The sequence below is a fragment of the Protopterus annectens genome, chromosome 5.part0, assembly GCF_019279795.1.
Source record: "Protopterus annectens isolate FY-2018-M chromosome 5.part0, PAN1.0, whole genome shotgun sequence".
In the NCBI taxonomy this organism is placed as follows: domain Eukaryota; kingdom Metazoa; phylum Chordata; order Ceratodontiformes; family Protopteridae; genus Protopterus; species Protopterus annectens.
This window is the reverse complement of record NC_056735.1, coordinates 393,116,724-393,136,534: the sequence shown is the minus strand read 5'-3', so window position 1 is coordinate 393,136,534 and position 19,811 is coordinate 393,116,724.

The following is a 19,811-nucleotide window of genomic DNA, read 5'->3' as shown; positions in this document are numbered from 1 at the left end:
AAGAATTTCAGCTGCTTCAAGAATGTGATTATAGACAAAGAATGAACAAAAATATTTGAAATACACAGCGCCTAACCTGAGTACAAAAACAAGCATGAAGACAACAGCAGTAGTTATTAATCTCCCTGAACATAAAAGGTAAAAGGCATCAAACAGTGCAAAACTGTAACATAAATGTTCTCACCCCAGACAGAAATACAAATGGATGCACTCTCAAAGCTTACATGCAACCCTCATTATTTTAAGGCTACTGCACAATATTTAATTCAAAGCCAGTACGACTGACTCTGTAAAATGATTTCCATTTATTTAAACTTGTCTGAACCATGATGCTAGATAATATATATTAGTATATTAATGCTAAAATATACTAAATTAGCAAATCTTTAAATTATCACTATGGCCAAACAAACAATGTACTCAAACATGCTTTGATTTACTCATTCATCATAATGTGTCTGTATTGGTAACCAGTTCACAAAATTGTATTGAAAAACAGTACGCAAGTTTTTTTTTTACCACAAATCAAATGTGGTATATGCAGAATTCAAAATGAAAACAATGTAACAAGACATCTACTGCTATGATGAACTTAGATGTTTATTTATTTAACTCTCTCAGAAAATGTGGAAGATTCTGCCTTAAATGCACAAATTTATGCAGAAGGTCACAAACACACATTTGTTCAAAATTACTGTGTAGGTGGGCTACGTACCATTTGCCCCTTACTAATCACAAAATTATAGCATATACAAGGCAGATCAGTTCAAAGACCATTAAAGCCTTACCAGCACTAATCCTTACATGGCACCTCCTGCCTCCAGGAGGGTGACACAAGATAGGTCCAGGGAGAATTTATGGCTACCCACCCAGTCATCAAGGTTCATCTTACAAGTGGTGAGATTTTCTCTTTGTTTAATATGAAGAGACTGTTTATTCCAGAAGTGTAGTATAACTTGGGAGATGAATCTACCATGCCAGTGTGTTCTGTTTATTTGTGGGTGAAGACTGAAATCCTTAATACAGGTGTTGGTGGAGCTGTTAGTTTCATGAAGGTGTAGGATGTCAAGGAGGGTAGTGTCCTTCATGATCTTAAATACTAAACATAACTCTCCTTTGAGGTTATGTTACTGAAACAAAAGGCAAATACACATAAGATATACTGGTTAATGTGCATTACAATTATTTACATTAAATGAATATTCTTGTTAAAGATGTGCTATTCATTGTTTGCTTTTCTGAACTTCATAAATAAAGAACAAGCTATAGTAATCAAAGAATCATTGAGGTCAGATGTCTTTGTTGGAAAAGGGAAAAAATCAAAATAATGTTGTTTGAAAGTTGTCTCACCATGTTGACACCCTGTACAATTGTCTTGTCCAAATGCATGACCAAAAGAAATGTATTTCTTTATTATTTATTTATTAGCATTTGCTTACTGGAAATGTCAGACATAGCAGTGACCCCTTTCCATTAGAGGTTCATGGAGAAAAGCTTCATGAAAACAGTAATGGAATACATAGATAGACAACAGTAATATATGCATGCAGTAGTTATAAAGTTGAGGCATAGGATAATGGGACACAGCTTACAATAGGTAGTACTACATTAGATATCATATACAGTAGAGAAAACACCGGGAACAACCTCATGTCAATCAGGATCTGACAAAGGAATGGTTATGGACAGGTGAATTTAAGCCCAAAGATGAAAAGTTAATATTGGAGGCCCAGGACAGTGGACTATGCACACTTTGGTTTACAAAGTTCATTAAACATGTGGGAGAAACAGACAAATGCAGGTTCTGTTAAATGGTAGAACAACTTGTTCCTGGGTGTGATGCAGTGATGGCAGATGACCTGTATACTGAAAGGCATAACAGGCATAATAATGTGGCAAGACTGTTCCATTGGGGATTGTACAAAGATTACAATACTGAAGTAGCTGAGAAGCATTGGAAATATAAAGAATGATGATGTTTAGAGATCATCCATTACCAACAGTTCAAAAACTAGATGTGAGAAAACTAGATATAGTAGTCCATGAAAATAAGACAAAAGTAGCACTGATCATTGAAATTATTGCATCAGTGATTATAGTGTTATATGTACAGAGAGATACAAAGTTATAAAATACCAGGATTTGCAGGCAGAAATGAGGGCAATGTGGCAGAAGGATACCCAGACAGCTCCAAAAGTGGTAGAAGTAATAGGTCTCATAAAAAAGAATTTGTAGTTTTATTTAGATATGCCACTAATACATATGACGCTGTATAAATTGCAGAAGGAGTCAGTTCTGGGCAGATTGCAGGTGCTGCAAAGAGCACTTCTTGCTAACATTAAAGATTGAAACAATATTAATTTCATGAATATTAATTATACTTTGACTTTGGAATGGGGTACATTCCCATCATTGTACTAGAAACCCAAAAAACTTAGAGAAATTAAAACCTAAAGAAATGTAGGAGCACAGTAGCAACGCATACAGTTGAGATATTTAGACCGATGGTACAATATCTTTGCTTTTCACTATAGTCAAAATATTGCAATACTTTTGCCTTTCTTTTTAGACAATATAAACAATGGAGTAATGTAGAAAATCAACAATTAGACATTTTGAGTAAAATACACAAGTATAAAGTATAAACAAGTATTGCCTACTTTGTGGAGGACTCCCTGATTTCTCAGAAGATAAGTACAAAAACTTTTATTAACTGAAAATTTTGTGTAGTTAGATTAGAATGATAGTGAAAGAGAAGCAGAGAAATGTTAAAAGAGAAAGCCAAAGTAGTTAGCCATGGGTAGAACATGAGGTGATCCAAGAGTCCTTCAAGTATTTCAGTTATAATTTGAAGATCCTATTGTGGTGGATCTTTTTGAGGGCCAGAGCTGAGTTCCATATTTTGGAGACATATCAGGAGCATAAGGAGTCACTGGCTGAATTATATGACTTAGAAATCTGAAGAAGAGCCTGGTCTATGGAATGTAATGGCCTGTCTGGGCAGTAAGGTTCTAAATATATTAGTTAAGACTGGGCATTTATCAGGCTTGTTGAGAAGTTTATGTGCAAGTTCTAGTTGGAAAAAATGTCAGGAGTATGTCAGTTCAAGCAAACTAGTAGTGGGATTTATTGTGCATATAACTGGTAAATTATAGATATTTTATTGTAGTCTCCAGCATGGTGGGCACAGGTAAAGATTCATAGAAACCATTACAACAACTGACGACAATCATGGACAATATCAGAATAATACCACCACTAATCCCATGCCTCTGACATAATATATGTGATTTAGAGTGATAAGAGATGATTCTGCATAAGCATACTTGAACAACTATTATGATACATCTATATCCACACTCTATGAGGGTAATCCCATGCATTGCCATGACACTGTAGGACACTGCTATACCTGTATGTGATATTACGGTAGGCTAGTTGACTGTTGATATATATATATATATATATATATATATATATATATATATATATATATATATATATATATATATATGACACAATCCACTCTGTCATGAATATCTATGCCATTAATGTTGGCAAACACCTATGTATGTAGTGTGTGCATCACCAGAACAGGTAGCACACATGCATCTGGTGTAACAACTTGATTGGTGTTCCACACTATCAGACAGTGATGTATATGCCACACAAAGAATACCTAGATATGGCCAAAAAGCTGTGTGACAGCTCACAGTGACAAAGGGGGTATACATCAGTTACACATCACTGGAAGATGTGTAGGTAGGTATATAAAGTAGGGTGCACTGTAGTCAGTTATTGGTGTGATGAAGGCTGGAAACTATGGAGGTATTAGGGCCTCTGATGTGGATGTTCTTCACATACTCAGTACTTATGGCACATACAAGGGAGTATTCAGCAATTTGACCATGTTCCACTTATCATCTGCTCCAGAATACAGGTCACATACCTACTGGTCTCATTATAGGGCATGATGTGCACATTATACTTGGGTGGTGTGTTTGTTTTCCTGACTTAACAAAACCTTCTATGTTTTCTTGTCATTGCAAGTGTTGCCATGGATGCGGCATCAATCTTTGGTATGTCTTGATACTGTCTGTTTTACACTAATATCGCAGATGGAGTCAATGATTGCCCATAATCTGTAGCCCTCCAGGCAGCTGTCTGGACACAAGATGATTATCTGTGATGTCAATCAGTTAAATAATGGGCAGGAAAAGGCATAACAGACAGCCCTGATATATGGACCTGATCACTGAACCTGAGATATAGGTCACTACACACATTTCAACATAGTGAGATGCCAAATATGTGATACACTGGTCTACCCATTTGATGATATAGCTTTTTATGGCCACATATGACAGTGCAGATTGAATTCCTCAGTGTGGATTTGTGTCAAATGTCTAGACATGGTCAAGGTCCAGAAGATAATAGTGTCATCATCATGCATGCCCTTGATGACCTGTTTGAGGACATCTATCAGATGTAAGAGACATGATGTAGCATTAACAATTCACACAGGTCTGTTTCACACAGCCGGGATATTACTATCATCCATTTAGAAGAGGTCCAGGATGACATGTTGGTCTACTTCACAGTTGAGAAGAGTCAGGATTTATCTATGCATGCACCCATCAGGTGCTGTCCCTCCAACTCAGATGTATGTATGTTGATGTGCACCCTACAATGAGAACATAGCCTGCGTGAAGAGTGTGTTGAAGTGTGTATTCATCAGGAAGGTGTATGTGCTGAGCCATGCCATAGGAAATCTGTGATGTTATCACAGCCCATTGATTCTGAGTGATAGGCCTGGATGAAGGTAAGATAGTGCATACTGCCTATTATGATCTGGCCTAGGGTTTTGACACAATCCCCCAAGCAGGTATCATTGAGAAACTCTCCCAGCTGGAGAGTAACCATTACATCACAAGATGGGTAACCAATTGGCCCACAAACAGAACCCGTACTGTAAAAGTTGGTGATTCAACCTGTACCAGTAGAGCTGTCACCACTGGAAAACCTCAGGGATCTGTACATGGCCCTTTACTGTTTGGACTCTATTTTATGACAGTTCAGGCTAAAGTATATGACCTCTGGCTTACCAAGTTTGCTAATTCTTGGATATTGGGCACAATCATTGAGTTCACCAATGATGATAACATATTACAGGAGGAGCTAACACAGACAAATGATTAATGGGCTACAAATAAAAGTAGAAATGTGTCTTTATTTTGTTCTTCTGAAAAGTGGAAGTCCATGTTAATGACAGCATTGACAACAGTCCTACTACGCTGAAACCCAGTGATGCAGGCACTGGAAACACATGTCGACAGCAATATGAACTTTGACCAGCAAGTGTTCACACTGGTATTGAAAGCTTATGTTGTGCACATCATATGTCATGCCATCATATTCAGATCTTGGGAGTGTATGACAGCACTGTACTCAAACCTCATCAGAACACTAATAGAGTATAATGCTCTATTTTGCATGTGTGATGATATGAGGTAATGCCTGTGCCAGGGAGAGTAAGGCAGTGAATATGTAACATATGCCAGCATAGATAGCTGGGGTTTTGTCAAGAATTTCATGTCATTTGACTATCACACTAATTTGTATAGATGTTTGTGTTAAAAATGTATTTGTAAAGTTGCTTGTGTTAAAAATGCATCAACAGTGAGTACTGTTGGACAGAAAAGAGATATATATGTATGTCAGAAAATATTATTATAACTGTTTAAATGTATATGTTTTAACAGATAATTCTGGAAGGGAAGAGGTAAGTCTCAGTCCAGCTAATTGTGAAAAATAGGTTGAAAATTAAATGGGTTAGTTTAGGCCATAAAGATTTTATCTTGCAGGTCTGACTGCAGCCGGAGACAAAAATATTTGGGAAAACCAGGGCTAGAAATCCTACTGTATTGTCCTTCGGGATGAACTAATTACTTCACTAGAAGGGTGGAATTTTTTGAACTTGTTTAATAACTTTCAGATGCTGCAACAAGTCTTGCAAAGCTCTGAGAGTGTATTGTATCAGACTCATGTGTCCAGATGTGATATCATTCTATAACCAGCACTGAAATGATTTTCTAGAGATATGACAGAACTCTCGCAGCAGCATTTTGTTTTTTGGAACACGACAGGAAAGATCTCTCACAGATATCTGACACAAACTCACACCTCTTCATGTCTTGCTGTAGTAAGCAACTCAACGCTCATCATCTTGCCTTGCTGTAGTAAGTAACTTAACTAGGGCACAGTAATTCTTTAGTCAATTAGGAAAATATAGTGAGATTAGTCAAGCATTGTTTTTCTGTAACTGTGTGAATCTATCAAACTGCATTATTTTGTTATATCTCCAGTGATTGAACTCTGGTGTTTATTGTAACTAGATATTCAGTATTTTTATGCTTTCTATTTTATTATTTATTATTAAATATCTCTATAATTTTCATTGTGGCTGGTCTTTTAGAGAATACTTTTAACATCTTAAGAGTACTTATGCTTATTTTAGTGATACTATGGCCGTTCCTGAAAGCCTTGCTGCATTGGTCAAACTCTACCATTTGCATAAGTATTAATTTTACTCAGTATAATTGGGGACCCTTGTAAGAGCCATGGAGTAGCTGACTGATGGCAGCAAAATTATCTTATAGTCTGAGAACAGGGAGCACAGCTGGTAAAGCAGTACCAACATTTCCCAGGTGTGTGTTTGTGTGAAAATCAAATATCCAACCATGTGTGTGTGTCAGCTACTTGGAACAGGGACACAGAGCTCCAAAGTGGTCAGTGTGGAGTCTTGTTTGGGGCCTAGAGACAGAGAGAGAGAAAGTCCAGCCCAGGTCTGGAGTGTGCTCCCTGTGTGCTCTTAAGGGAAATTGTGCTTAGTGCAGATAGCTGCATCTGAAAATGTGTATCCATTTTTGTTCCTAGAGGCCGTCCCTCACCGGTGTCAGTACTGAAAATTGAGGCTTCTTGATTACTGGCCCAGAGTAGGGACTGTCACAGCATGTACCTCACCAGACACATGCAGAAGCTGGACAGACCACAGGGCTTTCTCATCAAGAAAACACAGGGCCTACAAATCATGCCACAATTTATGTAGATAGATTGAAAGCCAGGTCACTGTAATCTGTATCGTATAGAATGAGGTGACTTCTGCCTGGCTTCCAGGCTAGACTGTCACCCTGCCCTTGTGAGTATAGTGCATATCCATGAATTTTATAGAGCTGATAACATCAGCAGTGTATGTTGAAGAAAATAAGGTAATAACAGTATCCCACATGCTGATGTAAAAGGCTCTCTGTAATATCAAGCAAGAGCACAAACACACACAGTTGAATGCAGTAAGAATAGGATGCCTGTCTAAGTACACAGATTACAGAACTCAGTACTGTACACTACCTCCATGGCACAAGTCTAACTTGGAGTGTCTTAGACAACACTTTATAGCTAATGACATCAGCAATGTTTGTTGCGGACAATATGGTACTAACAGTGTCCAACATGCTGGCGTAAGCAAGAGCACAAACACACACAGTTGACTGCAGTGAGAAAATAACCCTTACATATATAAGTACGCAGGCTACAGAACTTAATACTTTATGCAAGTGCCATGGCACAAGTCTGACTTGGAGTGTCTCAGACAACACTTTATAGCTGATGACATCAGCAGTGTCTGTTAAGGACAACATGGTACTAAAAGTGTCCCATATGCTGGTGTAAAAGGCTCTTTGTAATGTCAAGCAAGAGCACATACACAGACACACACATGCCATTGACTGCAGTGAGAACAGAACCCCTACCTCTCTAAGTACACGGACTACAGACCTCTGCATTTAGGGCAAGTGCCACAGCTCAAGTTTGACTTGAAATTTCTCAGATAACACTTTATAGCTGATGACATCAGCAGTGTCTGTTAAGGAGAATAACGTAATAATAGTGCCCCACATGCTGGTGTAAAAAGCTCTCTGTAATGTCAAGCAAGAGCACGCGCACACACACACACACACACACACACACACACACACACACACACACACACACACACACACACACATGCACACACGCACACACGCACACACGCACACACACACACACACACACACACACACACACACACACACACACACACACACACACACAGTTGACTGCAGTGAGAATAGAAATTTTGCCTGTATAAGTGCACAAGCTACAGAACTCAGTACATTATGCAAGTGCTGCAGCACAAGTCTGACTTTTGCAAGTCTGCAGGGAACTTATAGTGGATGACATCTGCAGGCCATGTTGGAGAGAAGATGTTGGGAGGTCTGAATGAAATAGATGTGTAGCATGTGCAAATATCAAAATACCATCAATCTATGGCAATGGAGCATAGGCACATCTGCTCTTCTGTCTAGACACACACACACACACACACACACACACACACACACACACAGTTGACTGCAGTGAGAAGAGAACTGCCTAATTATACAGACTACAGACCTCAGTACTTTATGCAAGTGCCACAGCACAAGCCTGACTTTTATAAGATTGCAGGTCAACTTATAGTGGATGACAGCAGGCCAGGTTGGTAAGAAGATTTTGGAATGCCTGCATAGGTTTATACCTTCATAAGTTCATAGGAGGTTACTTGTCTAATGGCTCTAGGGCATTTACAAGCCTAGCTGTGTAAAAAAACAGCTACCCTTAATGAGGATAGTTAGATTGTCATAGTTAGTGATTTTATGAGCAGCACCAACTGGCCATGTCCATGAAGGACATAGGTGCCACCCCAGGGGTGACTTTATAATCATCCATCCACTTGTCAAGGTTGCACATGATTAGGTTCATTAAAGAGCACTGCTTCACATGCAGTGGGAGCCTATTACAGAGAAATGTCGATCACTAGTAGATACACCTGTCTCCTCAGCATGTTCTGTTTATGTTACAGTATAGGTTGAGATCCCTGGAGCAAGTTATTCTTGTCCCATTTGATTTGCAGATGTCTAGCATGTCCAGTAAGGCAGGGTCTGAGACTATTCTGTAGGCCAGGCATAGGTCACCTCTCAGCAGCTTGCATGATACTGAGTATAGTGACATGTCTTCCAGTCTTTCCATGTATGTCATGTTTTAAAGGGCATGGATCCACCTGGTCACAAACGTTTGTGTTTACCCCAGTTGCTGCAGGTGTCTGATGAGGTACAGAAAGAAGGGAGCATTGTACTCAGTTAGTGGTCTGATAAGGGTAGGGGGCAGCAGAGCTATGACCTATCAGGTCTTGGATGTCATGGCCTTATTTATGAGGTGCAAAATGTAGAATGTGTGTCCCACCACTATTGACACATGTTGATAGCAATCTACACTTCAATCACTATGTGTTCTCAAGTCTCTCAACACTGTGTTTGAGCTTAGAGAGGTGTTATGTATATCATAACTAACAGGAGTTCTTCATTACCAAAGGGGACAATGAGGTATTTTGTGCTTTAAGTTTCAGTCCGTGGGTTTGGCACTAATCATTTGTCTACGTCAGCCCCTTTTATAATATGTTATCATCATTGGAGGACTGTATATGACTGCATCCAGTTAACACTCATCTGCAAACTTGGTAAACCAATGGTCATATACCTTTGCCTGGGCTTCAGAGAAATAGTTTTCAAACATTTGAGGGACCAGCACAGATCCTTGTGGCATTCCACTGGTATGTGGTCCAGTGGTAGAGGTGCAGTCCCCAACTTTGACACTAAGTGTTCTGTTGGTGAGACAGTTGGTTATTCATATAGTAATGTATGGGTTAATTTCCAGATGGGAGATTTTCTCTGTGATACATGAATGGGGGAATAGTGTCAAAGGCCTTGGTTAACTCATCATAGGCAGTATGTCCTGTTATCCCTTATACAGGTCTTTGGGGTCAGTATCAAAGAAGTACAATAGGTTTAACAAGCAAGAGCTACCCTTGACATAATCAACATGGGTCGAGTCAAGTGTGTTGAAGGTCACTTATGTCCCAGTGGATAAAGTTCATGCTGATTCCTTCCCCAGTCTTTCAGATAAGGCTTTTTTAGGCTCATGGGTCAATACTTCTAGTTTTGCATGCTACCAGATTGCTGTGCATTGCATATCACACAACACTGGATAATAATTTCTGTAGTGTAGATGATATATGTGTAGAAAAAGTACTGAGACACCAGGGTTGCAGTGCTTGTGGGGAGGCAGCACATGTCTGTATTGTAAATATGTGACATATTGTTAGATAGGGTCTTTGGTTTGATATGTTTTCACATGTAATTGCATGTCATGTGGTATTGCTACCTGATGTCTGTAACACTGATGCCACACACAGGAAGGATAGACAAGAAATAGACAGTAAACAGCAGTAACACACAATGATATTTATTGTTCCATAGCTCGGCAAGCAGTGGGTTTGCTCGACGGTTGGCCAAGTCTTCATGCATGTGAGATACACAATTTCAATACTATTCATGTTTGAGCATAGCTATGCAGTGTGCAAACATGAGCTGTATTGCTAAAGTCTGAAAATTTGTACTGAGCGTATAAAGCAAACCTTAACTGACTCTGTGGCAGCATGTGTTAATGCATTGATACATTTCTTTTTGGACCCGGATGATACTGGGTTTGAATCCAGGTGTATCTAATACTTTTAAATATTTTTAAATGAACATTGTTAAGATAATGACATGAATTCTTTATAGTGCATGTGTTGCTATGTGTTGGCATAGTGCAGCATGGTTAAGCAGCATTGAGTGGAAGTAACCTCAGCATTTTGCAGCCACTTACCATTGCTGTGTATTGGTGCACCTCCACACAAATATGGAGTCCAGAAAGTGAAGGGATTCATTGCTTTTTCTGCTACTTGTGTGTTTTGTGCATGTTTCTATTTTTTGACCAGATTAAAGGTGTTAAAATAGGGGTAAATAGGAAAGTTGTGAAATGGGGAGCAAGCAGGGGAAATAACAAAGTACAGGAATATGCAGGAGGGATGTAGGAAAGAACCATAGCTATCCATTTCTTTAACAGTGTAAACTGAAAATATGTACAGAATATTAACTGAATTTGAACTGTCACCTCCATAAAGAGGGGTGACCACATTGCAATTATGTTGTATAGCCAATTGGACCAAATTGAGTGTGCCAAGAAGACGTGTGTGAAATGGAGAGTTATGTATGGGACAATTTTTTTTTTTTTTTTTTTTTTGTGGGCAGGTGCACATTTATTTTTTTATTTGAGAGATAGAGGAATGTTTTGGAAGGGACATAGGTGTCTGGGTCAGGTATGTTGAACAGAAAAAAAAACACGAGGCAGTCAAATGGAAACAAATATGGAAAAACCAAGTCCAAAATGAAATAAAAAAAAGATCCAAACATCCCTGTGTTAAAAATGCAGTTTTAATAAAAAATCATAAAGTAACAAAGCTTTCTAGTCACACAGACCCTTTCTCAATGTCTAAAACAATGAAAGAATGTAATGAATAGTGTCTATATTTTATCTTATATTATTTTTTGATAGGCTGACTTTACCAGGAGTCAAGTAAATATCCTGGACTCCTGGACACCCTACCTCTGTGCCCTTAACTTGGCACCTTCTCCATTAATTCCAGCAATGTCTGCCAGCAGATCTAGAGCAATGGAGGCTGATGCTTTCCCACCAATTCCAGTTATCATGTTTACTGGGAGAACACACAACCGAGCATCATGTTTGTATGATAGTAAATGTACAGCAGCAGTGCCAAGCAGTGATGAACTAAATAATTGCAACTGGAAGGTTAATCTGTCACTTGGCTTTACTTTGAGAATCGTCTACTGATGTAGCGTGGAAAAATATATTGGAAATTGGAATGTAACTGTTAGGTGAGTTAGATTTGCAGACATGCACTGGGGTCATAAATGTAATGACCTGATACATTAGTTTTTACCTTTATATACTGAGAAAACTGTTTTTACACTGTGGGATTGAAACCTAGGTATAACGGGCAAAACATTTTACTCCACAGCATTGATTTTCCATCTTTGCCACAGAAGAAGTGCTACTCATGCATACTCAGGAATCATACATAAATACAGGTGACAATTTGAGCTGTTATACATGTTTGTTTGTGACCTGTCAAGGTGATTAGATATAGATCCAGTTACAGTATGTATGTGTCTTAAGAAAATCTGAAGCCCATGCAAGTCCAGATAACAGAATTATACTTACAGAAATATAGTACACAGAATACCCTCAGTAATACATCTGAAAACACAATAATGCTGTCTCATTCCTCAGTCATTTAATTCATGTCAACTCCACTATCTAACATGTTATAAGTGAGAGTGAATAGAATGGGAGGTGAAACAGCAGTAAAAGCTTATGGAATATTCTGTAATAGAACTCAGGACCATGTGTATGGCAGTCCTACACTTACATCAGTTACCACAAGAAAGCTGAAATAACACGTTTATATTTCAGTTCATTGCTATAAACTGCACTGTCACACTGGCAAAAAAAGTAGCACACCCTGTACTAGGACCCACGACCATCTGTACCCCAGCCCTACATTTACACCTGCTGCCACGGGACTAGTTACATGGCATTCCCTAATATACTAACCATTCTTAAGGTCTCTGTGTTAACTGCCATGCAAGGCTGTTTAGTGGTCTTGTGCAGTGCCCAGTAGAATTAATTGACTGTATCTGGTTTCTATTTTTGGCTGTCCTGGTTCTGTTTGCTTTATGGGTGGTCCAGTTGTCCAGTTTGTGCACTGTCACTCTTCACAGAAATGAGATAAGCACAGCCAAGTCTGCCATTCATTTCTTCCATTCCCGTGATTTCACTAAGCACTGCATTGTGCAAACACTGGCCAGAAAAAAATATTAAAAAAAAAAACAAGACAAAAAAGGGAATAAAACGAAAAAAGGTCAAGTAATTGAAATGATGGAAATCAGTCTATGATATACACACTAGAAAATGTTATTTCACATGACATATGTCTTCATAGATCTGGATTTGAACTCTTACTCCCATGAATCTTCAGAACACAGGATGGGTGCCTAATCCCTGTTTGCCACACAAACAGTTTTGCAGCAAGGAACTGAAACCATTCTGCACACAACCAACTGCAACATTATCTACAGTAATATGAAACCGTACAACTGTTATTTGTACATTTATTATTTTTGGATGTAGTGCACTAAGTGATCATACAACCTGTTATGATTATTGCTTGCAAATATGCAGCTCAGTCTTACCTGTCTGTGTCTGTTGGTTATTCTTCTTTTATTTTATCAGTAATCTGAGACATGCAGTCTGTAAGCCATTCTATATCATTGGCCTTAAAATGTGTGAGGATATTAATTAGAAATAATATTATATACAGTCGCCAACAAATGAAGGGGAGGTTGGATGTTAATGAACACAACCTATGAATTGTGTGCTGCTTACTTACATTTCCAACCTTACATCTAAAATTTGAAAGTCTAACCCAACATATGCCCTGGTTGTAAGGCAGCCTGCAGTGCTGTTGTGTTTTCCTTCTCCCAAACATTAATCATTCACAGTTGCAGTCCATTAATAACAAACACTGAGGGAGTGCCTACACTATGTTTACATCTCCCACACAGATCCAACTATTTGGGATTCAGCAGTTCTAATCAATTCATATCTCATTTGCATCTTCACCATGCTAATAGCCCTGAATATACAACATATAAAAAGGCAATTGTGTAGCTAGGCAAACTGAAGGTGAGGAGACTTGTTTATGTGGAGAGGATTGAACATATACTATTACTTTGGGATATATCTCCACAGAGGATTACTAAACTTCAAAATGTATGCTTCCATTTTGTCAGCTACATACTGCATATGCTAGAATGTAATTAAGAAAAATCTGAAGCAAAGGCTTTTACACTTTTATCTGCATGCATTAATTAGAAGTATACTGATGCTATGGTTTTGTTTGTCAAGGCATTTCACAAGTATGCATGATTGCCAATATCTGAAAATTGAATGCTCTGTGATAAATATGTACAGCTATATCAGGGACAGTTCATTTGATAGCACTTTTAGCATTTCAAAGATGGTTTGTTAGCAAAATGTGTCTTTTGCCTGTTTTTTTTTTTCAGGGGAGCAAACCTGTGTTTCTGTTATGGCACAAACAAGGATATGTTGCTATTGTTACTCTCCTTTTTTATATCTGGCCTGTTTGTATTTCACATCTCTAGAGGGTCATATGTTTCTCCAGTGGCCTACTACTTAATGAACACATATATGTCAAATAAGTCCCTGCTGTCACATGTTAAGGTCATTTCTGTCGACATCTCTCACCTTTTACTTGTTTACTGTACCAAGTAATGAAATACAAGTATATGCCAGTCATTCATATTATTACACAATACACTCTAGGTTCAAGACTTAACTTGAAAATGCACTGAATATTTCTGGCCCTATCCTCAGAAGTATGGAAAAAATATATGTGGTCACTGGCATGTTGGAGCAGAGCATTCAGGAAATGATGGTGGATCCTGGATGCTGATGCTTATGGCATCCCTAGCATGCCCCCTGTTGGTCTCTGAAAGGTACCTGTAGCTAAGATTCTAAGTAATACACATACCTTTGTCTCCACTGGGATTGGTTCCCCTTGGTTGGCCCTGAATCTGAGCTGAAGACAACAGAGGTTGCAGAGTTCCTGTAGTGTGTCTCTGTCCACCCTGTAGCTTTTTACAATTTCCACATTACGTAGGCTGTGATAAGTTAAACAGGTCCTGAAAATTCTTCTCCTTCTTGGCCATGGTCTTTTGGCAGTAGCAGCAGCAGCATAGATTTCAGCCTATTGCGCAAACAAATTAATTAAAGCAGCAGCAGCCCCTAACATTCTTTCCATGTAGACTCCTTCCTATGGCTGTATTCCAAAAGGTTTTTGAATTCACAGGGAAAACCAGTTGCTTTATAGCTTGTTTAATAGCTCCTCCATGTTGGATTGGTTGATTAGCATATTGGTCAACTGCTTATGTAAAACTGCTTACTGAATATGAAACACTGTGCTACCATGTGGGTGTCATGGTGTGACATATCCATGGTGTAAACAGACTGTGTAGGCTTTATTGAATTTGGCTATAGTCTATTTTGTTGAGTTTAGAGTTTATAGAGAGGAAAGACAGATGAGTTGATTAGGGTAGCAGCTGTGAAGAAATGGCAATGTGTGGTGTTGTAGTTATCTGTGAGTTTACCTGAATAGGCTAGATGAGAAGTAGGTGGTAGGTGATCTAGAGATGTGGAGTTCCTAAAACCACACACGCAAGGCTTCAGAGATTCTGAGAAACCAGCTCCAGCAATCAAAAACTTGTTGAAAAGTGCTTCTGTTTTCTTCAATAATAAAACAGTTTTATTATTGAATAAAACAAAAGCACTTACCAACAAGTTTTGGATTGCTGGAGCTGGTTTGTTGGAATCTCTGCAGCTTTGTGTGTGGTTTTATCAGTTTTTTGTTTTTGCATTTGGTTTATGTGGATTGTGCTAACAGGAAGAGTGGAGGGCTTAAGAAAAAAGTATAATATGACATGTATTATGACATAGGAAGGAGTAGTATTACAAGGTATCTATAAAGGATTAGTAGCTATGTGATGAATGGAAGAGATGAGTTGTAGTTCATAAGGTAACATTAATGTTGATGAGATAGAGAGATGTAAAACTGTTTGCCACTGTCTTTATTGCAGAGAAGAAGAAAACTTGCACTGTTTCATAGCTGCTTCCAATGTAGCCATGTTTTTCATAGCAAAACAGAGCAATTAGATCAGTCAATGGTTCAAAGGTATTTGTCAACAGTTTTGACAAATTTAGATAAGCAGCATCACGGTATTGGCATGTAAGCTTTAAACTTTAAATGCTTGTTTATACTACTTTCGATTTTAAGATGACTTGAATGTAATATCAGAAATGTCTGTGACATTTATAGAAAAGTCAGAAAATATATTTTTTGTAGTTCTTGTAAAGTATCAGCACATTTGCCAAAATGCAGGGGGCGAGGCTGTCAATTCATCTTGGACTACAAAAAGATACTTTGAACAAGCCTGCGATTTAGCAACTGTTTTGGTTACAGCTGTATAATTCCTTAGTATACTATAAAAAAGCCCTGAGACACAGAAATGAGAGCCATTCAAGAAATAAAAGAAGCACTCCTGTTATAGACAGTATATAAGATGACAAGGACTGACACTAATACCATTGTATGCCAATAGAATGGGAATACTCTACTATTTCCTTATGTCTAACATGACTCATATAAAGCAGATTTGAAATGGATTATGGGAAAGAGAAAGGCTTGAAGAAAAATATGATCACATTGATATGTCAAGCCCCACTGACAGTCATTTTGCAGAAAACATTAAAATTCTATGAGAAGCAGTCAGGGTGGTTTTGAGATTTTAAAATAACTCATATAACAGAGATAAAGTAAAAAAATAGATTTTTTAGTTCTAAGGCAGTTTCCTTTAAACAGTGGAATTATCTGAACCTTCTTGCATGCAGTAGGACCTTCCTTTTGATGAATTAAACATGAGCTGGGTAGGGCTAAAAGAAGACCTGTAGCTATTCATTGAAAACGTTATGGAATATCAGCTAGATATTTTAATTGTATATATTCAGAGTCTTACATCTCCAGACTATCTAATGGGAATAATTACACTATAAAGTCCGAGGGGTCTCAATGGAATGCTGATTTGGATATTCGTATGCCCTTCTAAGATACAACAGCTATTCTCCCAAATAATTCTCCTGGCACTTTCAACTTCATGAGGACCTAGCAAAATGCTGATAAAACACACTTTGAAAAGATGTCAGTGACTTCAGGTTCAAAGGTAGTAATGTCTCCTCTGATTAGTTATGCTATCTTCTGCATCAATATGCCCTTTGCTGATTTATTAGTAGATATTTTTCACAATTCTGCTTATATTTTGCACAAGAATTCATTATTTGTGTGCTTTGGTTTACTTTACATCTTTTCTAATAGCCCATGATACATATGCTGACTGCACCAAAATCTCTGAATTCCTTTACCAACACAAGCAGCTATAATATCTACAACATGAAAGAAATTACTGATTGACATTAAGCTATTTTCTCACTTTGCTTTTCAGTCAACAACATTGCATTAAGTTATGTTTATTTATGTATTTTACATTTGTTTATCGGAGATGTCCAACAGGGCCAGTGGCCCTTTTTTCAGTGGAGGCCTGGGGAGAAAAGCTCCATTACAAAAACACATTAAAAGCATATACAATAAATTGATAACAATCAAGAATACATAACTTTGGTAAATATAGGTAGTAAATAGTTCACACATAAACAATAAAAACTGAGAGAGTAATATAAAGTGGAAAAAAGATAGCTAACAAATAAACCAGCATGAAATAGCTTGTGCCATCATAGAGAAATGACTGATCAGTAGATCAATATCATGATTTTGGTGGTAAATATTTCTGAGATACATGTATGGTATATGAACATGAATATGGCTGATTGTTGCTATGCTAGTGTTACTTGTTCTAAACAATGATAGATAAGGCAATATTGAGGTGAAGTACAACAAGGACGGAATATGATGAAAGTGTATGAAGCTTGAGATAGCTAAATAAAAATAGGAGCAGTAGTGAGCTTGAGATAGGTAGAGAGAACTGGAATTCCATGAGAGAAAAGATAGTTTGGATGTTGGAATTTAGTAAGGGAAGAGATACTGTGTTAGTAAGAACAAGGAAGGACATAATGATCAGCCTGAATTAGTGCAGGAGCAAAGCCAATTTTTGGCTAGGTGTTCCTTAAGCAGTAGTTTAAATTTGGATGTGTTGCTAGAATTTAGTGTTGTCTGAGGCATGGAATTACAGGACTTAGATATTTGGTGGGAGAATAGAGAGTTACCATAGCAGTTATTAGATTTAGTTACTTTGAGAAGTAGTTTGTTGGAGGATCTTAGTGGCCTACTATTTGAGTAGTGCTGCACTAAGCTCTTGAGTGCTGCGCTAAGCTCTTGAGTGCTGAACAGTTGTTTGGATGGTGGAAGATGGAATGAATGAAACTTAGTTGGCTGAGAGAGAGGAGATTGGGTAGTTCAAAGCAATTTAGTTTATAAAGTGCTGTGCAGTGATATGATCTGTAAGGAAGGTTAGTAGCGAATCTTGTGATTTTGTTATAGCAGGACTCCAGTTTGTTTAAATCTTATTTTCTGAGATTAGTGAATATTGGTGAGACATATAAAAGGGTAGAGAGTAGATGAGTCCTAGTTATGGAATGCCTAGTGGCCTCAGTTAGGTATGGCTTGACACTGTATAGTGGTGCTAGCTTAATGTGGACCTTTTTGATAGTTAAATCAAGGGATTTTTCAAATTTTAAGTTGTTATCAGTTGTGACTCCAAGGAGTTTGGTGTGCTGGACAGGTTCAATTTTAGTTTTATTGGCTGAGTAGATGGTGAAGGGGGAGAGTTATCATGAACTTTGTTATTAGTGAATAACATAAGCTTTGTTTTATTTGGCTTGTGTATGAGTTGAGAGTCTGAGAGGTATTTTTCAATGTCTTGGAAAGATTGTTTGGTTGTTTGTAGGAGTTCTGGTAGGGAGGAAGCTGAACATATGAGGGAGGAGTTGTCTCAGTATGGAACAATAGTTGCATGCTGGATGGCTGTGTTAAGCCTGTTGGTGAATATAATTTTACCGAGAATTGTGCCTTGGAGTAGTCCGACTGAGACTGGTAATATGGTGGAGAGTTCCTTTCGCCATTAACTGCCTGTTCGTAGTCAGTCAAGTAGCTGAGAAACCAGAAGAGGGCTGGTTAGGTTAGGTTTAAGGAAGCTAGCTCATTTAGTAACTTTTGGCAGGATACTACCATTACATTACCATTACACTACCATTATTATTATTACATTCATGTGGAGAAGGAGTTTCTATCTTCCAAAATCCAAAGTAAATATGTGGCACAAGGCTTTCTGCTAGGTAATTCTCCAGGCACAGTTCAGCCACAACAGACATAGGATGATCAGTATCACTGCTATTGACCTGCTATCCATTTGTGCCTCCCCTTTTCTCAAGAAGCGATGTCTGACATGACTACTTTACAAGGTTGCTTGGATTCTGTTCCTGGCTGGATGATTAATGGCTGAAGTTAGATAAATCTTGTGTAGATTAAAATGATACTGGTACATGACATGATCTGGCATTCACATTCTCCATAGATGTCTTCCCTATTTTTGTACAAGAAGTATGCTGGATATGTCATGAGAATGAAAAACCTGGGGATAATCCTGGAGAACACACTGTTATTAAAGTTAAATGTGGCATATGGTATCAGGTCTTTGTATTTCTATCTAAGAAACAGTATTGGTTTAAATCTGTTAAACCTAATGTCAGATCTGGCTGTAGTTGAACGTGTACTAGTATTATCCTGCCTTAATTGCTGGAACATTCTCTAACCTGAGCTTTTGAATGTTGGCCTTGTTTGTTAGCAGGAGTATACAATTCTGTGACAGTCTTTTGACTTATACTTCCCTATTTAGCCAACTGGCAACAGAGTCAGATTTTAGCATCAACATTCCATTCTCTACAGTACATTTGTCCTGTCTATCTAAGGGAACTGTTGAAATGTTCAACTCAGTTTGCTTTGTCTATTATTCAGGCAATAATCTGCTGCTGTTTCCTAAAATATGTCTGTAGACAAAAGAGAGATGTTCATTTTCCAGTTTGGCAAGACATCTTTGGGACTCACTGCATTCCTTGCTTTTGGCTTCTGAAATTAAGTTGGCTTTACAGAGATACTTCATATAACATCATCTCCCAGGTCCCTGCTTACA